Consider the following 18,057-nt stretch of genomic DNA (forward strand, 5'->3'; position numbering starts at 1 on the left):
CTGGGCAACAGAGTGAGATGCTTCCTCAAAACAAAAACAAAAGGCCAGGTGCGGTGGCTCACACCTGTAATCCCAGCACTTTGGGAGGCTGAGGCAGGCAGATCATGAGGTCAGGATATCGAGACCATCCTGGCTAACATGGTGAAACCCCGTCTCTACTAAAAATACAAAACATTAGCCGGGCGTGGTGGCGGGCACCTGTAGTCCCAGCTGCTTGGGAGGTTGAGGCAAGAGAATGGCGTGAGCCCGGGAGGCGGAGCTTGCAGTGAGCTGAGATCACGCCATTGCACTCCAGCCTGGGCGACAGAGTGACACTCTGTCTCAAAAAACAAAACAAACAAAAACTGAAAGAAAGAGCTGTTTCTCCGTCTCTGTAACACAGCAGGGCTCAAATAACATGTTTTGGGACTTCTCTCTGAGTGTATATCCAAAAGAGCAAGGGAAATTATTCTATGCTACAGCCCAGGTACTCCTTTAATACCCAGAAGGCTCTCAGTGGAGCAGCTGAAAAGACTCAGAGTGCCCACAAGAGGGAACAGAGTCATGGCAGTGCCAGCCTACAGAGATGTCAGTATCCGGCAAGGACCGCAGCACAGTAACTGAATACAGCAGTGTGCATTGTTCCCATCATAGCTGTGACAATCCCTAGCAGAAACTGCCACACCAGCTAGAATGGTGGGAGGCGGTGTTAAGAGAACAGCTCAGAGCGTCCGCAGCTCTTGATAGAGCACTGTGGATATTTTGGGACTGAAGGATGTTAGATATCCTATGGACTTGCTAGGAACAATGAGGAAGGAGGCTCCTATTAGAAGATGGACCCTAAAAAGACAGCAAAAATTCATGTAAGACAGAGTTATTTCAGATAACAAAAATATCAACAGACTGAAATCACTGACATCACAGAGGAAATGGTAACTGGACCATGAAGTTGATTTCTTGTTGCTTTCTCTGATGGTTAATTTTATGTGTCACCTTGATTGGGCTAAGGGATGTCCAGATAGCTGGTAAAATGTGATTTCTGGGTGTGTCTGTGAGGGTGTTTACAGATGAGATTAGCAATGGAATCAGTAGACTGAGCAAAGAAAATCCATCTTCACCAATGTGGGCTGGCATCATCCAACTGGTCGAGGGTGCAAATAGAACCAAAAAGTCAGAGGAAGGGCAAATTTGCTCTCTCTACTTGAACAAGGACATTCATCTTCTCCTGCCCTCAGACATCAACGTTCCTGGTTCTCAGACCTTCAGGCTTACACTGGAGCTACATCATTGTCTTTCCCAGGCCTCCAGCTTGCAGATAGCAGATGGTCGACTTCTCAGCCTTCATAGTCTTATGAGCCAATGCCTCACAATAAATTTCTTTCTTTTTATCTACATATATCCTATTAGTTCTGTTTTTCTGGAGAACCCTAATACGTTTGCCATACATGTCTAAATCTTGAAAGGTGCTTCTTATTCCACAGATCTCAGAGAACATTCAACTATGAATTCTGTAATACCCAGAAGTGCCAACGGAGCTTGAAAAGAGTCTTTTCAACACCACCGTGCCAGGCTACGAGCTGGGCAGCAATTCTTCCTGGCAAGTAGTTCTTGCAATTTGCCTATACCCAGAGCAGATGCTGCTTCTGCTTTTTCCAAAGAAAGCTTTCTCTGTATTCTGCCTTGCCCCAGAGACACAGTGGAGACAGAGAACCCTTAACTCTTCCCCTGGTGAACAGGCTGTTCAGAGTCTGCTATGCCACACAGGAAAAGTCAGAAACAGGTGGTAGCTGGGTATGCAATAGAACTAATTTATCCTTAGCCTTTTCTCACTGAAGATTACCTGCAAAGATGGTTTCCAAAGTTGCTTAGGGAATCTGCAGTAGTAAATCTTAAGTGGTCTGGTAGTTGCCATTGACAACACTCTAGCTTCCCTGAAAACAAGGGACAGGTGCGCTTTTTGCATCTTTAATATATTGGGGATGAAGGTGGGGGGTAGGGAGAAAGACTGACTGTTCCTTATTCTGAATTCATTTTAAAGATGACTACTCAATGAACCGTAAACTGAATCTCCCTTAATATTTCCTAAGGTGTAAAGCATTTCACTCTCCTGTTTTGAGAGAGAAACATCACTAGCAATCTAGCTAAGTGACAAATAAATCAAATGAAATTTAATGAAGGCAAAAGTTTGCAGGTCTATATGCTTGCTCCATGAATGTAAGCAAAGAGAATTGGTATAAATCAGTTCTTAATTTTTTTTTTTTTTTTTTTTTTTTTTTTTTTTTGAGACGGAGTCTCACTCTGTCACCAGGCTAGAGTGCAGTGGCATGATCTCGGCTCACTGCAACTTCTGCCTCCCGGGTTTAAGCGATTCTCTTGCCTCAGCCTCCAGAGTGCATGCGCTGCCACACTCAGCTAATTTTTGTATTTGTAACAGAGATGGGGTTTCACCTTGTTGTCCAGGATGGTCTCAATCTCCTGACCTCGTGATCCGCCCAACTCAGCCTCCCAAAGTGCTGGGATTACAGGCATGAGCACCACACCTGGCCCAGTTCTTAGTCTTTAGCATCCACAATCATCATCTGGAGACATTGCCCCAGTCATTCTAATTCAGTACGCCTGAGCTGAGGCATAGGCAACAGCAGCCTTATTTACTCTTCTTTCCACTACTATCAAGAGTCTGCAAGCAACTTATTCAACCTCACCTTTAGAGTCTATAATAGGCTCTATGATTGAAAGAAATCATAGACTGAAATGATTGAAAGAAAGCTTGGAAATTCATAAAAAGAAGGAGCCTGAAGATGTGATTGTCCCCTTGAATGCCGGTCCTTTCACTGATAAACTCCTTTCCTATTCCCAAGATGTCATTCCCATCCACCACTTCTAAGATTGAGGGAAGATTTGACTATAGCTAGAGCAAGAGTGAAGAAGCAGCATTGGCCAGGCATGGTGGTTCACACCTGGAATCCCAGTACTTTGGGATTCCAAGGCAGGTGGATCATCTCAGTCAAGAGTTTGAGACCAGCCTGACCAACATGGTGAAACCCCATCTCTACTAAAAATACAAAAATTAGCCAGGCATGGCAGTGGGTGCCCGTAATCCCAGCTGCTTGGGAAGCTGAGCCAGGAGAATCACTTGAACCTGGGAGGCAGAGGTTGCAGTGAGCCGAGATAGTGCCAATGCACTCCAGCCTGGGCAACAAGAGTGAAACTCCATCTCAAAAAAAAAAAAAAAAAAAAGAAGCAGTTATTGGCAGGATGTTATCAGTGCATTCTACCTGTTGATATGGTTTAGCTATACTCTGGGCTAGAGACTCTAGAAATAGTGAAGAAGGAAAAATCAGAGTCCCACCTGGGCTTCAAGTACTAACCTTCCTCTACACCTATAAAGGCCTCCAGCCTGAGTGCTGTAGATACTGCTTAATGTCCTTCAAATAATAAAGGCTTTGATCTAATTATAAGGCCAATTCTTTTTTTTTTTTTTTCTGAGATGGAGTCTCACTCTGTCACCCAGCCTGGAGTGCAGTGGCACGGATATCGGCTCACTGCAACTTCCATCTCCTGGGTTCAAGTAATTCTTCGGCCTCAGCCTCCTGAGTAGCTGGGACTACAGGTGCACGCTACCATGCCCGGCTAATTTTTGTATTTTTAGTAGAGAGAGAGTTTCACCATATTGGCCATGCTGGCCTCGAACTTCTGACCTGGTGATCCACCTACCTCAGCCTCCCAATGTGCTAGGATTATAGGTGTGAGTCCCATGCTCAGTGGCCAATTCTTTTTTTTTTTTTTTGAGACGGAGTCTCACTCTGTCACCCTGGCTGGAGTGCAATGATGCAGTCTCGGCTCACTGCACTTGGTTCTTGTAGGGAAACTCCGCCTCCTGGGTTCAAGCGATTCTCCTGCCTCAGCCTCCCGAGTAGCTGGGACTAATTTTTTTGTTTTTTTTTTTTTTTTGTATTTTCAGTAGAGACAGGGTTTCACCATGTTAGCCAGGATGGTCTCAATCTCCTGACATCATGATCCTCCCACCTCGGCCTCCCAAAGTGCTGGTATTACAGGCATGAGCCATCGCGCCCGGCCGGCCAATTCTTGTTTTATTTGTACATCATAATTGCACATATTTATGGGATAGATCTGATATTTCGATACATGCATACAATATGTAATAATAATCAAATCAGGGTAATTCGGGTATCCATCACCACAAATACTTACCATTTCTTTGTGTTGGGAATACTCTAAATCTTCTAGCTATTTTGAAATACACAATAAATTACTATTTACTATAGTAACCCTACTTTGCTATCAAACACTAGAACTTATTCTAACTGTATTTTACTGTATTTTTGTATCCATTAACCAATATCTCTTTTTTTTTCTTATTCTTTTTATTATTTTTCAGAGACAAGTTCCTGCTCTTTTGCCCAAACTGGAGTGTGGTGGCAAGATTACTTGTAACCTCGAACTCCTGGGCTCAAGCAACTCTCCTGCTTCAGCCTCTCCATTAGCTGAGACTACAAGCCTGCACCACCATCCCTGGCTAATTTTTGTTTACTTGTTTTTTGTAGAGATGGGGTCTTTCTATGTTGCCCAGGCTGGTCTCAAACTCTTGGCCTTAAGAGATCCTCTCACCACAACCTTCCAAAGCACTGGGTTTACAGGGGTAAGCTACCAAGTCCAGTAACAAGCACCTCTTCATTCCCCCATACTCCCTACCCTTCTGAGCCTCTGGTAACCGTGGAGGTATCTCCATGAGATCAACTTATAAGGCCAGTTCCAACAACATCCTCTATCAGTTCTGGTTGCTAACTGAGTGCTTCACCTGTTTGTCCAAAACATTCTCAGAACCTCATTCTTCTCAGGACACTCTTCCCCCATTCTCTACCTTTTTACACTTTTTATTATGAAAAATTTCAAACACAGAAATGTAAAGAGAATAGTACAATGATCCCCTATTTACCTATCACCCAGTTCAACTGTCAACTTTCTGCCACTATATAAGACAAGTTATTTCCATGAAGGCAGACATTGTTTGGTATCCCCAGAACCAAGTAAAATGCCTAGCTCATGGGCACTTAATAAATCGTTGCTGAATTAATCTGCTACGAGGATGACACTGGGCTACTGTGCTAAACATTACAGGAGATACCAAGATAAATTAGACCTAGCTCCTGCCCCCAGGGACCTTATAATAGAGAGGAGCTGATGAAGTCTGCCTGACAATGGGCAAGAAACATTTGCCACAGTTAAGGTCATGTTGACTGCTCTTACATAGAAAGTCTCTAGGTGTCCATTGACCAGGGCACAACCAGAACTCTAATTTGGCAGATAGGGTACACTTCCTGCCAGAAGGGAAAGACTCTTACTCTCCTCATCATCACTACAGGATAACTGCTGGAACTCAGATAAGAGATAAGAACAGAAAGCTGAGGGTCAGAAAAGTGGAAAGATAGCCCATTCCTGGGGAAGTAGTCATTTCTTAAGAAGTGCCAATGTGAGGGCTAGGCATGGTGGCTCACGCCTGTAATCCCAGCGCTTTGGGAGGCCAAGGCAGGCAGATCATTTGAGGCCAGGAGTTGACCTGACAGAGACCAGCCTGACCAACATAGTGAAACCCCATCTCGACTAAGAATACAAAAAAATTAGCTGGGCGTGGTGGTGCATGCCTGAAGTCTCAGCTGTCTAGGAGGCTGAGGCAGGAGAATCGCTTGAACCCAGGAGGTGGAGGTTGCAGTGAGCTGAGATAGCACCACTGCACTCCAGCCTGGGCAACAGAGCGAGACTTCTCAAAAAAAAAAAAGAAAGAAAGAAAGAAAAAAACCCACAAAAAATTAGCTGGGCATGGTGGCAGGCACCTGTAATCCCAGCTACTCGGGAGGCTGAAGCAGGATGAACCCGGGAGGTGGAGGATGCAGTGAGCCGAGATCGCAGCACTGCACTCCAGCCTGGGTGACAAGGCTGAAACTCTGTCTTAAAAAAAAAAGAAAAAAGAAATGCCAATGTGAGCAAATCTCTTCCAAAATAAGACGACGGCTAGACTGGCTCAGGCCTGCAATCCCAGCACTTCAAGAGACTGAGGTGAGTAGACAACTTGAGGTCAGGAGTTCAAGACCAGCCTGGCCAACACAGTGAAATGCTATCTCTACTAAAAATACAAAAATCAGCCAGATGTAGTGGCACACACCTGTAATCCCAGCTACTCGGGAGGCTGAGGCAGGAGAATCGCTTGGGACTGGGAGGCGGAGGTTGCAGTGAACCGAGATCGCACCACTACATTCCAGCCTGAGTGACAGAGCATGACTCTGTCTCAAAAAAAAAAGAAAAGAAAAGGCTGGGCACAGTGGCTCACGCCTGTTATCCTAGCACTTTGGGAGGCTGAGGCGGGTGGATCACTTGAGGTCAGGAGTTGGAGACCAGCCTGGCCAACATAGTGAAACCCCGTCTCTACTAAAAAGACAAAAATTAGTCAGTTGTCGTGGTGAGCATCTGTAATCCCAGCTACTCGGGAAGCTGAGACAGGAGAATCGCTTGAACCCTGGAGGCAGAGGTTGCAGTGAACTGAGATGACATCGTTGCACTCCAGCCTGGGCGACAAAAGCAAAACTCCATCTAAAAAAAAAAAAAAAAAATTAACCTTGACTTTACTCATCCATTAAATATTTATCAAGAAATATTTGTTGTGCCTCCTGGCACTGAGGCTACAAGGAGGAATAAGATGCTTGCCACAGAATAACTCATATTTAGTCAGGGAAAGAGACTTGCAATTAATTCAAAGAGAGAGATGGACATTATAATAGAAATACCAGTGGACTCTTGGAATTCAGAAATCAGGATTTTATCTTGAGAAAGACCCTGAAAAGCCATAATAAATTGATTTTTTTTTTTTTTTTTTTTTTGAGATGGTCTCGCACTATCACCCAGGCTGGAGTGCAAAGGCGTTATCTCGGCTCACTATAACCTCCACCTCCGGGGTTCAAGTGAATTCTCCTGCCTCAGCCTCGTGAGTGACTGCGATTACAGGCGCCCGCCACCATGCCCAGCTATTTTTTTTTTTTTGTATTTTTAGTAGAGATGGGTTTCACTATGTTGGCCAGGGTGGTCTCGAACTCCTGACCTTGTGATCCACCCCTCCTCCCCTCAGCTTCCCAAAGTGCTGGGATTCCAGGCGTGAGCCACCGTGCCCAGCCAGGATTCGTATGTTTAATTAGGCGCAAATTTGAATGTAACTATCTTCAAGGTTGTTGTGCAATGAAAGCAAAGCACTTAACCAGAAAGAAAGATCCAGATAACTACAAAGGGTGTATGTTTTATTTTTGTTTTTGTGTTTGAGACACAGTCTTGCTCTATCACCCAGGCTGGAGTACAGTGGGGTGATCTCAGCTCACTGCAACCTCTGCCTCCCACATTCTAGAGATTCTGCTGCCTTAGCCTCCTGAGTAGCTGGGATTACAGATGTGTGCGACCACACCCAGCTAATTTTTTTTGTATTTTTAGTAGAGACGAGGTTTCACCAAGTTGGCCAGTCTGGTCTCAAACTCCCGTCAAGTGATCCGCCCGCCTCGGCCTCCCAAAGTGCTGGGATTACAGGCATGAGTCACTGTGCCCAGGAATAGCGTGTATATTTTGGCCTTACATGGAATTCTTTACTCTTCTTTCTTTCTTTTTTTTTTAGATGGAGTCTCGCTCAGTCGCCCAGGCTGGAGTGCAGTGGCACAATCTCAGCTCACTGCAACCTCCGCCTCCCAGGTTCACGCCATTCTCCTGCCTCAGCCTCCCAAGTAGCTGGGACTACAGGCGCCCGCCACCATGCCCGGCGAATTCTTTCTATTTTTAGTAAAGACAGGGTTTCACCGTGTTAGCCAGGATGGTCTTGATCTCCTGATCTTGTGATCTGCCCGCCTCGGCCTCTCAAAGTGCTGGGATTACTGGCGTGAGCCACTGCGCTCAGCCACTTTACTCTTTCTTAAGCACACTTTTACACTCATTATATATCTGAAGCGATGACTTAAAATATTCAAGCACATTTCATTGGAAAAGTATGTGGTATAGCGGGGTTCTCAAAAATGAGGAGTTCTCAAAGATCTCAAGAAAATTTTCTTGGGGGGACATGGTGGCTCACGCCTGTAATCCCAGCACTTTGGGAGGCCGAGGCGGTGGATCACCTGAGGTCAGGAGGTCGAGACCAGCCTGGCCAACATGGTGAAACCCCATCTCTTCTAAAAATAAAAAAATCAGCTGGGCGCGGTGGCATGTGCCTGTAATCCCTGCTACTCGGGAGGCTGAGGGAGAAGAATTGCTTGAACCCGGGAGGTGGAGGTTGCAGTGAGCCAAGATCGCACCACTGCACTCCAGCCTGGGTAACAAGCGAAATTCTGTCTCAAAAGAAAAAGAAAAAAGGAAAATGTACACATGGACACATCCATACACACACAGAAAGGGCCTGGGTGGATATTTACCAACATGTTATGGAAAATTCTGGGTGCTTTTTTGTTTTCATTTTAATTCATCTGCTTTTCCAATTTACCTTCAGTTAATTTGTATTGTTTATCTAATAAGAAAATCCACAATGAACATAACTAAACCATTCAGAAAGGAAGCAGCCTCCAATAAAGACACGTCCAGAGTATGGCCGGAATGTGGGTGGCCAGCACAACGTGGATAAAGGTCTAGAGTTAAGGAGGTAGTAAAGCACTGTGAAGTTCTGACACTGGTGTCCTGGTGGATAATGGGAGGTGGCACTCTTCAGTGAGTACAGTGAGTGGGGGACTGAGCAGAAGGTCAGTAAGGACAGGGACTAGGAAGGACAGAAAGTGGTGTCATAGAAAGCCTGGAGCCTTTCCTTTCCTCCTTCTCCCCAGTCTCTGTTACCCACACACAAGCCACCTCCCTAGAAAGAGGTGGTGGCATGTTAGCTGGTCTTCTGCCATCTGTCTCTTCCTGTCTCTAGTTCATCCTACCCAGAGCTGTTAGAGTAGCCTTCTTTCAGTACTTTAAAAAAAAAAAAAAACTCTGTCCTGGCTAGGCCCAGTGGCTCAAGCATGTAATCCCAGCACTTTGGGAGGCCGGGGGGTGGGTGCGGATCACGAGATTAGAGTTCAAGACCAGCCTGGCCAACACAGTGAAACCCCATCTCTACTAAAAATGCAAAAATTGGCTGGGCATGGTGGCAGGTGCCTGTAATCCCAGCTACTCAGGAGGCTGAGGCAGAAGAATCGCTTGAACCCAGGAGGCAGAGGTTGCAGTGAGCCGAGATCACACCACTACCCTCCAGCCTGGGTAACAGAGTTAGACTCCGTCTCAAAAAAACAAAAACAAAAACAAAAACAAACCAACAAAAAACCAACTCTGTCCTTGCTCAGTCATCTATAATAGGTCTCAGTTGCTTATTTAAAATAAAAAGCTTTAAAGCCCTTCCCATCCCATCCTATGTTATCCAGCACCTACTTTCAGTACCTCTCTGAGCTGCTATGTCTGTAAAATGAAGGTATTGCACTCTGCATGGCATATTGGAATAATTTTTTTTTTTTTTTTGAGACAAGATCTCACTCTGTTGCCCAGGCTAGTGTGTGTAGAGGCACAATCATGGTTCACTGCAGCCTCAACATCCTGGGCTCAAGTCATCCTCCCACCCTCAACCTCCTGAGTAGCTGGGACCACAGGTGCTTACCACTATATCCAGCTGTTTTTTAAATTTTTAGTAGAGATGATGTCTCCCAGGCTGAAGCGATCCTCCTGCCTCAGCCTCCCAAAGTGCTGGGATTATAGGAGTGAGCCACCATGCCTGGCCTGGAATAAATTAATGGAAGAAAGGGTGCTTTAAAAAAAGTTGTCCTCATTGCAACCTAATTTCTTAATAGTCCCCAGTTGAGTCTTCCACTTCAGTAGATTTTATTTTTTAATAATTGTAGATTTACAGGAGGTTGCAAAGAAATGTACAAGGGAAGTCCCATGCACCCTTCTCCCAATCTTAATGTTTCACACAATTAAAGTATAATATCAAAACCAAGAAATAGACATTGGTACAATCCATAGTGCTTATTCAGTCACCAGATATACATGCTGTCAGTATTTGTGTTTGCACGTGTGTAGCTGTATGCAATTTTATCACATGTAGCCTTGCATAACTACCACCATAACCAAGATCCAGAACAATTCCATTATCACAAGACTCCCTTGTGTTACCCCTTTCTGGCGACACGCATCCCCTCCCTGTATCCCTGGCCCTTGGCACCCATTTATCTTTTATTTATCGCTGCAGGTATGTTATTTCAACGAACGTCATGTAAATGGAATTGTGCACTGTGCATCCTTTTTCTTTTTCTTTCTTTCTTTTTTTTTTTTTTTTTTTGAGACAGAGTCTTGTTCTGTCACCCAGGCTGGAGTGTAGTGGCATGAGCATGGCTCACTGCAGCCTCCACCTCCCAGGCTAAAGCAATCCTCCCACTTAACCCTCCTGGGTATGCACACCACCACACCCAGCTACATGCTTCTTTTGAGATTTTTTTTTTCACTCACATAATTTGCTTGAAATTTATCCACCAGCATTTAGAAAAAATAATTGTGCATAGTCTTCAGTGAGATGTGTGCATTTTCACCCGTTTTTGTTCACGCCTTTTCCACTGCCTGCAATGCCCCCTATCAACCATCTCTACCAATCTGTATTCATTTCCTTCAGCATATCTCACTGCTGTGTGCCTAAAACCATCAGACTTATTTATCTTCCCTTATCAATTATGTATGTTTCCCATACCATATCATTTTCCACTTGCAGGTAGAAGACAGGGACCATGCCTATCTTATCTTTATATTCCCAGCATCTAGTACAGTGCCTGAAGTGTAAGAAGTATCCAGTAAATAATTTTTTGGATGTATGAATGATTGAAGTTGCTCTACTGGATTCTTATATTATGTCTTGGGTATGTGCTGTCTTCCCAACTAGACTCGAAGCTATGTTGTAAACTTGAGAGCAGCAACTCCATTCCATTTACTAGTACAGGCGAGGTCCCAGTTAGGGTTGCCGTAGACATTTGTATGTGGCTTCAGTGAGCGTGTGTCTTTGTGTACATGGGGGTGAAGTGAAGGCATAGTTGTGGGCTGGTTTCCCAGCTGCCCAGCCCGACTTTCCACAGTCAGCAGGATGGACCTGGAGATGTCCAGGCTGAAGACCCTGGAGCATGTGGCAATGACAGTTTCCATCACTCACCCAGGGCGTGGTAGCTTGCAACTGAAGTTGTTCCTCCCCAGCAGCACGATGCCCCTCGTCAGCGCCCCCTGCAGCTGGACTCGTACGTACACCCGCCCAAGCCCTGAGCAACCTTTTCAGCAAGGGCCTTTCCAAGGAAAAGAAATGGGAGAAGTGGATCCTGGCACTGTCCTAAACTGGTTGCACTGGCTATCCCTGGCAGCTGGAAGCCTTTCATCACAAGCCTTCTTCAAGTGCTAGGCCCTGCACCTCACATACACGTTCTCTAATCCTTCTAAGAACCCTGTAGATTAGACTTTGTAACCTCTTTTTACAAATGAGGAAACTGGCCGAGCATGGTGCCTCACACCAGTAATCCCAGCACTTTGGGAGGTCAAGGCAGGAGAATCACTTGAAGTCAGGAGTTCAAGACCAGCCTGGGCAACAAAGTGAGACCCTCTCTACAAAGAATTTAAAGATTAGCCGAGCATGGTGGTATATGCCTATAGTCCCAGCTGCTCAGGAGACTGCGGTGGGAGGATCACTTGAGCCCAGGAAGTCAAGGCTGCAGTGAGCTGTGATCATACCACTGCACTCCAGCTTGGGTAACAGAGTGAGACCCTGTCTCTAAAAAAAAAAAAAAGACGAAACAAGTCATGGAGCTAGTAAGTGCCCAAGAGAATAAGAATAAACCTAGATCCATGGGATTCCAAGCCTGTGCACACCCCATGCTTGCTTTTTCCACCACACCACGTTAACACAAGTTCCTCCTTCCATGAGACCCCAGGGGCAAGGGGCACCTGAGAACCCCTCAGGGCACCCTCCCACATTTCCATGGCTACTACAGGAAGAAAGTGTTGCTGGGGGAAGGTCAGCTCTCTGGCCCACGCCTTCCACCTGTTTCTGCTGTGTTCTTTCCTCAGGGATCCCAACGGCTTCAATGACTGGACCTTCTCCACTGTGCGATGCTGGGGGGAGAGAGCCCGAGGGACCTACAGGCTTGTTGTCAGGGATGTCGGTGAGCCTCGTGCCCTCACCAGGCCCTGCCTTTCCTGCTTGTTATCTGGTCCCTCTGCATCTCAGAGTCCCCACAGAAAGTGTCCCGTGGGCAATATATAGGGTTGCCACTGGACCAAGAGGGTTGATGCCAAGAGTGTGCCCCATCCTTGAAATGGGCATTGCTATTGAAACTGTTCCTTTATACTGCCTCTCATATTCCTTGGAGGAGTGACCCACCCATTTTTCCTAGGATAGCAACAAAAAGTCCTTGTTGAAACCACATTTCAATTCCTTTTACGTATAACCATCCTTCGGCCAGTCCCGGTAGGCAGGCAAGGGCAGGACTCATTTCACCATTTTTTTTTATTTTTTTATTTTTATTTATTTATTTATTTATTTTTGAGACGGAGTCTCGCTCTGTCGCCTGGGCTGGAGTGCAGTGGCCAAATCTCAGCTCACTGCAAGCTCCGCCTCCCGGGTTTACGCCATTCTCCTGCCTCAGCCTCCCGAGCAGCCCGGACTACAGACGCCCACCACCTCACCCGGCCAGTTTTTTGTATTTTTTAGTAGAGACGAGGTTTCACCGTGTTAGCCAGGATGGTCTCAATCTCCTGACCTCGTGATCCGCCCGTCTCGGCCTCCCAAAGAGCTGGGATTACAGGCTTGAGCCACCGTGCCCGGCCCACCATTTTTTTTTAAACTGGCCCAGAGGTTTGAGGTGACTTGTGGAAGGTCACCATAAGTGAAGGCCACAATATCCATGAATTTTGAGTATCTTTACTATCAGCGTATAGACTGGAAATTGAGCTCAACCCTCCCATCCTCCAGTCAAGTTAGACACTCCCTAGGCCAGTAGTTTTCAAAGCTTTCTTTAATTTGGTAGAAAGACATTTTTTCCAAGTAGAATCCCAGCTGAACCCCCAAAATATGGGAGAGAAAAGCAAGACTCTGTTCTGGAGTACAACCTTTCAACCTTTTCCATCCCTAGGGGCACCCAGTGAGGCTCTTCGGCAGACCCTGGGGTCAGTGGGACAGAGTGAGGCAGCTCCTAGAGCAGACCATGTGGCCTGAGCCCCTTTGGGTGGCAGGGTGGGCAGGGCCTCTGCTGTTTGGCATGGCTGACAGAGGGGCGTGGCTCACGAGCTGCCCCTTGCTGCCCTAGGGGATGAGTCATTCCAGGTCAGCATCCTCCGGCAATGGCAGCTGACCCTATATGGCTCTGTGTGGAGTCCAGTAGACATCAGGGACAGACAAAGGTGGGTAAAGCTGCATATGTCAGATGGAAGGCCACTCACAGGGGAAGGGCCGCCTAGGGAGCCCATCGCCCTCTGAACCCCAGCTGTTTCCCAGCTCCAGCCTCAAGCTGGGAGACGGAGCCCTGGGCTGGGAACTCACAGTCTGGGCCTCTCCTTTTTGCTGTGGGGCTTCCCTGTCTTCAGCTGTAGGAGGGGAAGATGGGTGACGGCAGATGGTACAGGAACCACAGTCAGTGGGGCATCCTCATCTCTTTTCTTCTCCACAGGCTGCTAGAGAGTGCCATGAGTGGAAAACACCTGCACGATGACTTCGCCCTGCCCTGCCCACCGGGGCTGAAAATTCCTGAGGAAGATGGTTACGCCATCACCCCCAACACCCTCAAGGTACTAGGGCCAAGACTCAAGCTGCGGGTAGACAGGACTGTCCTGTCTTGGGCATGGAGTTCTTAGCGTGCTTCTCAGGGTGACCTGCGTGGCGAAGGACTGGGAGGACCTGGGTCCCAGCAGTGGTTTCATAGCATTGCTCCTACCCTACTAGCCTAACTCTTATAGGACAGGTCTTGTCAGGGGAAGGGGGAGGGGGAAGAGTATGTGTGAAAAAGGCAATCCCTAGAAGGAAAAAGACTTTCTGAGCTCATTGTCCTGGGCTGAGAAAGGCTGTAGGCTTCAGGAAACAGTGCCTCACGTAGGTGCTTGCCTCAACCCCAGACCCTGGTGCTGGTAGGCTGTCTCACCGTCTTCTAGACCGTTTACTACATGCCGGAAGTATATTTGAGCCAGAGGAATGTGGCTTCCAACCAAGTTTCTAGGAGTGGACCCTGCCACTGGCCCCATCAGAGCCGGAAAGCCAAGGAGGAAAGGACAGAGCTAGAATCAGTGCCACTCTGCAGCAGCAAGGATCCAGACGAAGTAGAAACAGAGCAGGTGCCCTCCCACCACCTCTGACCTCCTTGTCCTAGACCTGCTGGAGCAAGGGGACTGGAGCCTGTCCCAGAATAAGAGCGCCTGGACTGCCCTCATCAGCACCGAGACCTACTGCACGGGAAGGAGGAACAGATCTGCTGACCTCAGGGCCTGACAGTGTGGGACAGGCTCTTCTTAAAATTAGGGAGCTCTTGAGAGAAAGCAGCCCTGATGCTTACATCTGGAATCTGAGGCATCCTCTGACTCCACTCAAAGAGGGTGAGGGCCTTCTTAAGATACAAATGGCAGAGGATTGCTGCCAGAGAAGTCTGGTCAGAGCCATAGGGTCTTCCTCCAGCCAAACGGGAACTTTGGGTGAGAAGGTGTTGGACAGGGGATTGGTGCCCCCTTTGGGTTGGCCTCCATCCTCTTTTTTTTTTCCCTTAACACTCTCCACCTGGAGATGGGCGGCCTCTTTTTTTTTTTTTTTTTTTTTTTTTTTTTTTTTTTTTTGAGACGGAGTCTGGATCTGTTGCCCAGGCTGGAGTGCAGTGGCATGATCTTGGCTCACTGCAACCTCTGCCTCCCGGGTTCACGCCAATCTCCTACCTCAGCCTCCAGAGTAGCTGGGACTACACGCACCTGGCTAATTTTTTGTATTTTTAGTAGAGACAGGGTTTCACCGTGTTAGCCAGGATGCTCTCGATCTCCTGACCTTGTGATCTGCCTGCCTCGGCTTCCCAAAGTGCTGGAATTACAGGCGTGAGCCACTGCGCCGGGCACCTCTTTTTTTTGAGGTGGAGTTTGACTCTTGTTGCTTACGTTGGAGTGCAACGGTGGATTTCGGCTCACTGCAACTTTTGCCTTCCAGGTTCAAGCGATTCTCCTGCCTCAGCCTCCCGAGTAGCTGGGACTACAGGCATGTGCCACGACACCCAGCTAATTTTTTTTTTGAGACGGAGTCTCACTCAGTCACCCAAGCTGGAGTGTAGTCGCGCGATCTCGGCTCACTGCAAGCTCGGCCTCCCGGGTTCACGTCATTCTTCTGCGTCAGCCTCCCAAGTAGCTGGGACTACAGGCGCCCGCCACCGCGCCCGCCTAATTTTTTGCATTTTTAGTAGAGACGGGGGTTTCACCGTGTTAGCCAGGATGGTCTTGATCTCCTGACCTCGTGATCCACCCGCCTCGGGTACTCCCAAAGTGCTGGGATTACAGGCGTGAGCCACCGCATCCAGCCTAATTTTGTATTTTTAGAAGAGAAGTGGTTTCTCCATGTTGGTCAGGCTGGTCTCAAACTCCTGACCTCAGGTGATCAGCCCGCCTTGGCCTCCCAAAGTGCTGGAATTACAGGTGTGAGCCACTGCTCCCGGCCGGGTTGCCTCTTTAATACCATCTTTTCAGTTCTCCAAACATGAATTCTTTCTAAGAAAACCCTCAGAACAACAAATATTTATTGAGCACCTACAGGCATGCCATATAGTGTGTGAGCAGCTCCAAGAGAATTCCAAGGTAAATTAGTAACGTAAACATCATTTTATATGAGGACAAAATTAGGTTGGATTATATATGTCTAAAGTAATACACACTTAGTGCCACTTGACAGCACAATTAGTTGAAAAATTACTTGACATACAATATTAGACAGATCAACAAGACAGAAGCTTAACAAGGATATCCAGGACTCGAACTCAGCTCTGCACCAAGCCGACCTAGTAGACATCTACAGAACTCTCCACCCCAAATCAACAGAATATACATTCTTCTCAGCACCACACTGCACTTATTCTAAAATGAACCACATAATTGGAAATAAAGCACTCCTCAGCAAATGTAAAAGAACAGAAATCACAACAAACTGTCTCTCAGACCACAGTGCAATCAAATTAGAACCCAGGATTGAGAAACTCACTCAAAACAGCACAACTGCATGGAAATGGAACAACCTGCTCCTGAATGACTACTGGGTAAATAACAAAATGAAGGCAGAAATAAAGATGTTCTTTGAAACCAATGAGAACAAAGACACAACGTACCAGAATCTCTGGGACACATTTAAAGCAGTGCGTAGAGAGAAATTTACAGCACTAAATGACCACAAGAGAAAGCAGGAAATATCTAAAATTGACACCCTAACATCACAATTAAAAGAACTAGAGAAGCAAGAGCAAACGCATTCAAAAGCTAGCAGAAAGCAAGAAATAACCAAGATCCGAGCAGAACTGAAGGAGATAGGGACACAAAAAACCCTTCAAAAAAATCAATGAATCCAGGAGCTGTTTTTTTGAAAAGATCAACAAAATTGATAGACTGCTGGGAAGACTAATAAAGAAGAGAGAATAATCAAACAGATGCAATAAAAAATGATAAAGGGAATATCACCACCGATCCCACAAAAATACAAACTACCATCAAAGAATACTATAAACACCTCTATGCAAATAAACTAAAAAATCTAGAAGAAATGGATGAATTCCTGGACACATACACTCTCCCAAGACTAAACCAGGAAGAAGTTGAATCTCTGAATAGACCAATAAAAGGCTCTGAAATTGAGACAATAATTAATAGCCTACCAACCAAAAAAAAGTTCACAACCAGACAGATTCACAGGCAAATTCTATTAGAGCTACAAAGAGGAGCTGGTACTATTCCTTCTGAAACTATTCCAATCAATGGAAAAAGAGGGAATCCTCCCAACTCATTTTATGAGGCCAGCATCATCCTGATACCAAAGCCTGGCAGAGACACAACAAAAACAAGATAATTTTAGACCAATATTCCTGATGAACATCGATACGAAAATCCTCAATAAAATACTGGCAAACTGAATCCAGCAGCACTTCAAAAAGCTTATCCACCACGATCAAGTCGGGTTCATCCCTGGGATGCAAGGCTGGTTCAACATACACAAATCAATAAACATAATCTATCACATAAACAAAACCAATGACAAAAACCACACGATTATCTCAACGAAGAAAAGGCCTTTGACAAAATTCAACAGCCCTTCATGCTAAAAACTCGCAATAAACAAGGTATTGATGGATCGTATCTCAAAATAGTAAGAGCTATTTATGATAAACCCACAGCCAATATTACACTGAATGGGCAAAAACGGGAAGCATTCCCTTTGAAAACCGGCAGAAGGTAAGAATGCCCTCTCCCACCACTCCTATTCAACATAGTGTTGGAGGTTCTGGCCAGTGCAATTAGGCAAGAGAAAGAAATAAAGGGTATTCAAATAGGAAAAGAGGAAGTCACATTGTCCCTGTTTGCAGATGACATGATTGTATATTTAGAAAACCCCATCGTCTCAGCCCAAAATCTCCTTAAGCTGATAAGCAACTTCAGCAAAGTCTCAGGATACAAAATCAATCTGCAAAAATCACAAACATTCCTATACACCAATAACAGACAAACAGAGAGCCAAATCATGAGTGAACTCCCATTCACAATTGCTACAAAGAGAATAAAATACCTAGGAATCCAACTTACAAGGGATGTGAAGGACCTCTTCAAGGAGAACTACAAACCACTGCTCAATGAAATAAAAGAGGATACAAACAAATGGAAGAACATTCCATGCTCATGGATAGTAAGAATCAGTATTGTGAAAATGACCACACTGCCCAAAGTAATTTACAGATTCAGTGCTATCCCCATCAAGCTACCAATGACTTTCTTCATGGAATTGGAAAAAACTACTTTAAAGTTCATATGGAACCAAAAAAGAGCCCACAT

At 46.0% G+C, this 18,057-nt stretch overlaps 1 pseudogene; it reads left to right on the forward strand.

Annotated features, from left to right (window-relative positions):
- The first annotated feature begins 11,113 nt into the window (after positions 1–11,113).
- On the forward strand, positions 11,114–14,601 carry LOC104668914 (annotated as a pseudogene).
- The last annotated feature ends 3,456 nt before the right edge of the window (positions 14,602–18,057 follow it).

This window comes from Rhinopithecus roxellana, chromosome 15 (genome assembly GCF_007565055.1).
Source record: "Rhinopithecus roxellana isolate Shanxi Qingling chromosome 15, ASM756505v1, whole genome shotgun sequence".
NCBI classification, from domain to species: Eukaryota; Metazoa; Chordata; class Mammalia; order Primates; family Cercopithecidae; genus Rhinopithecus; species Rhinopithecus roxellana.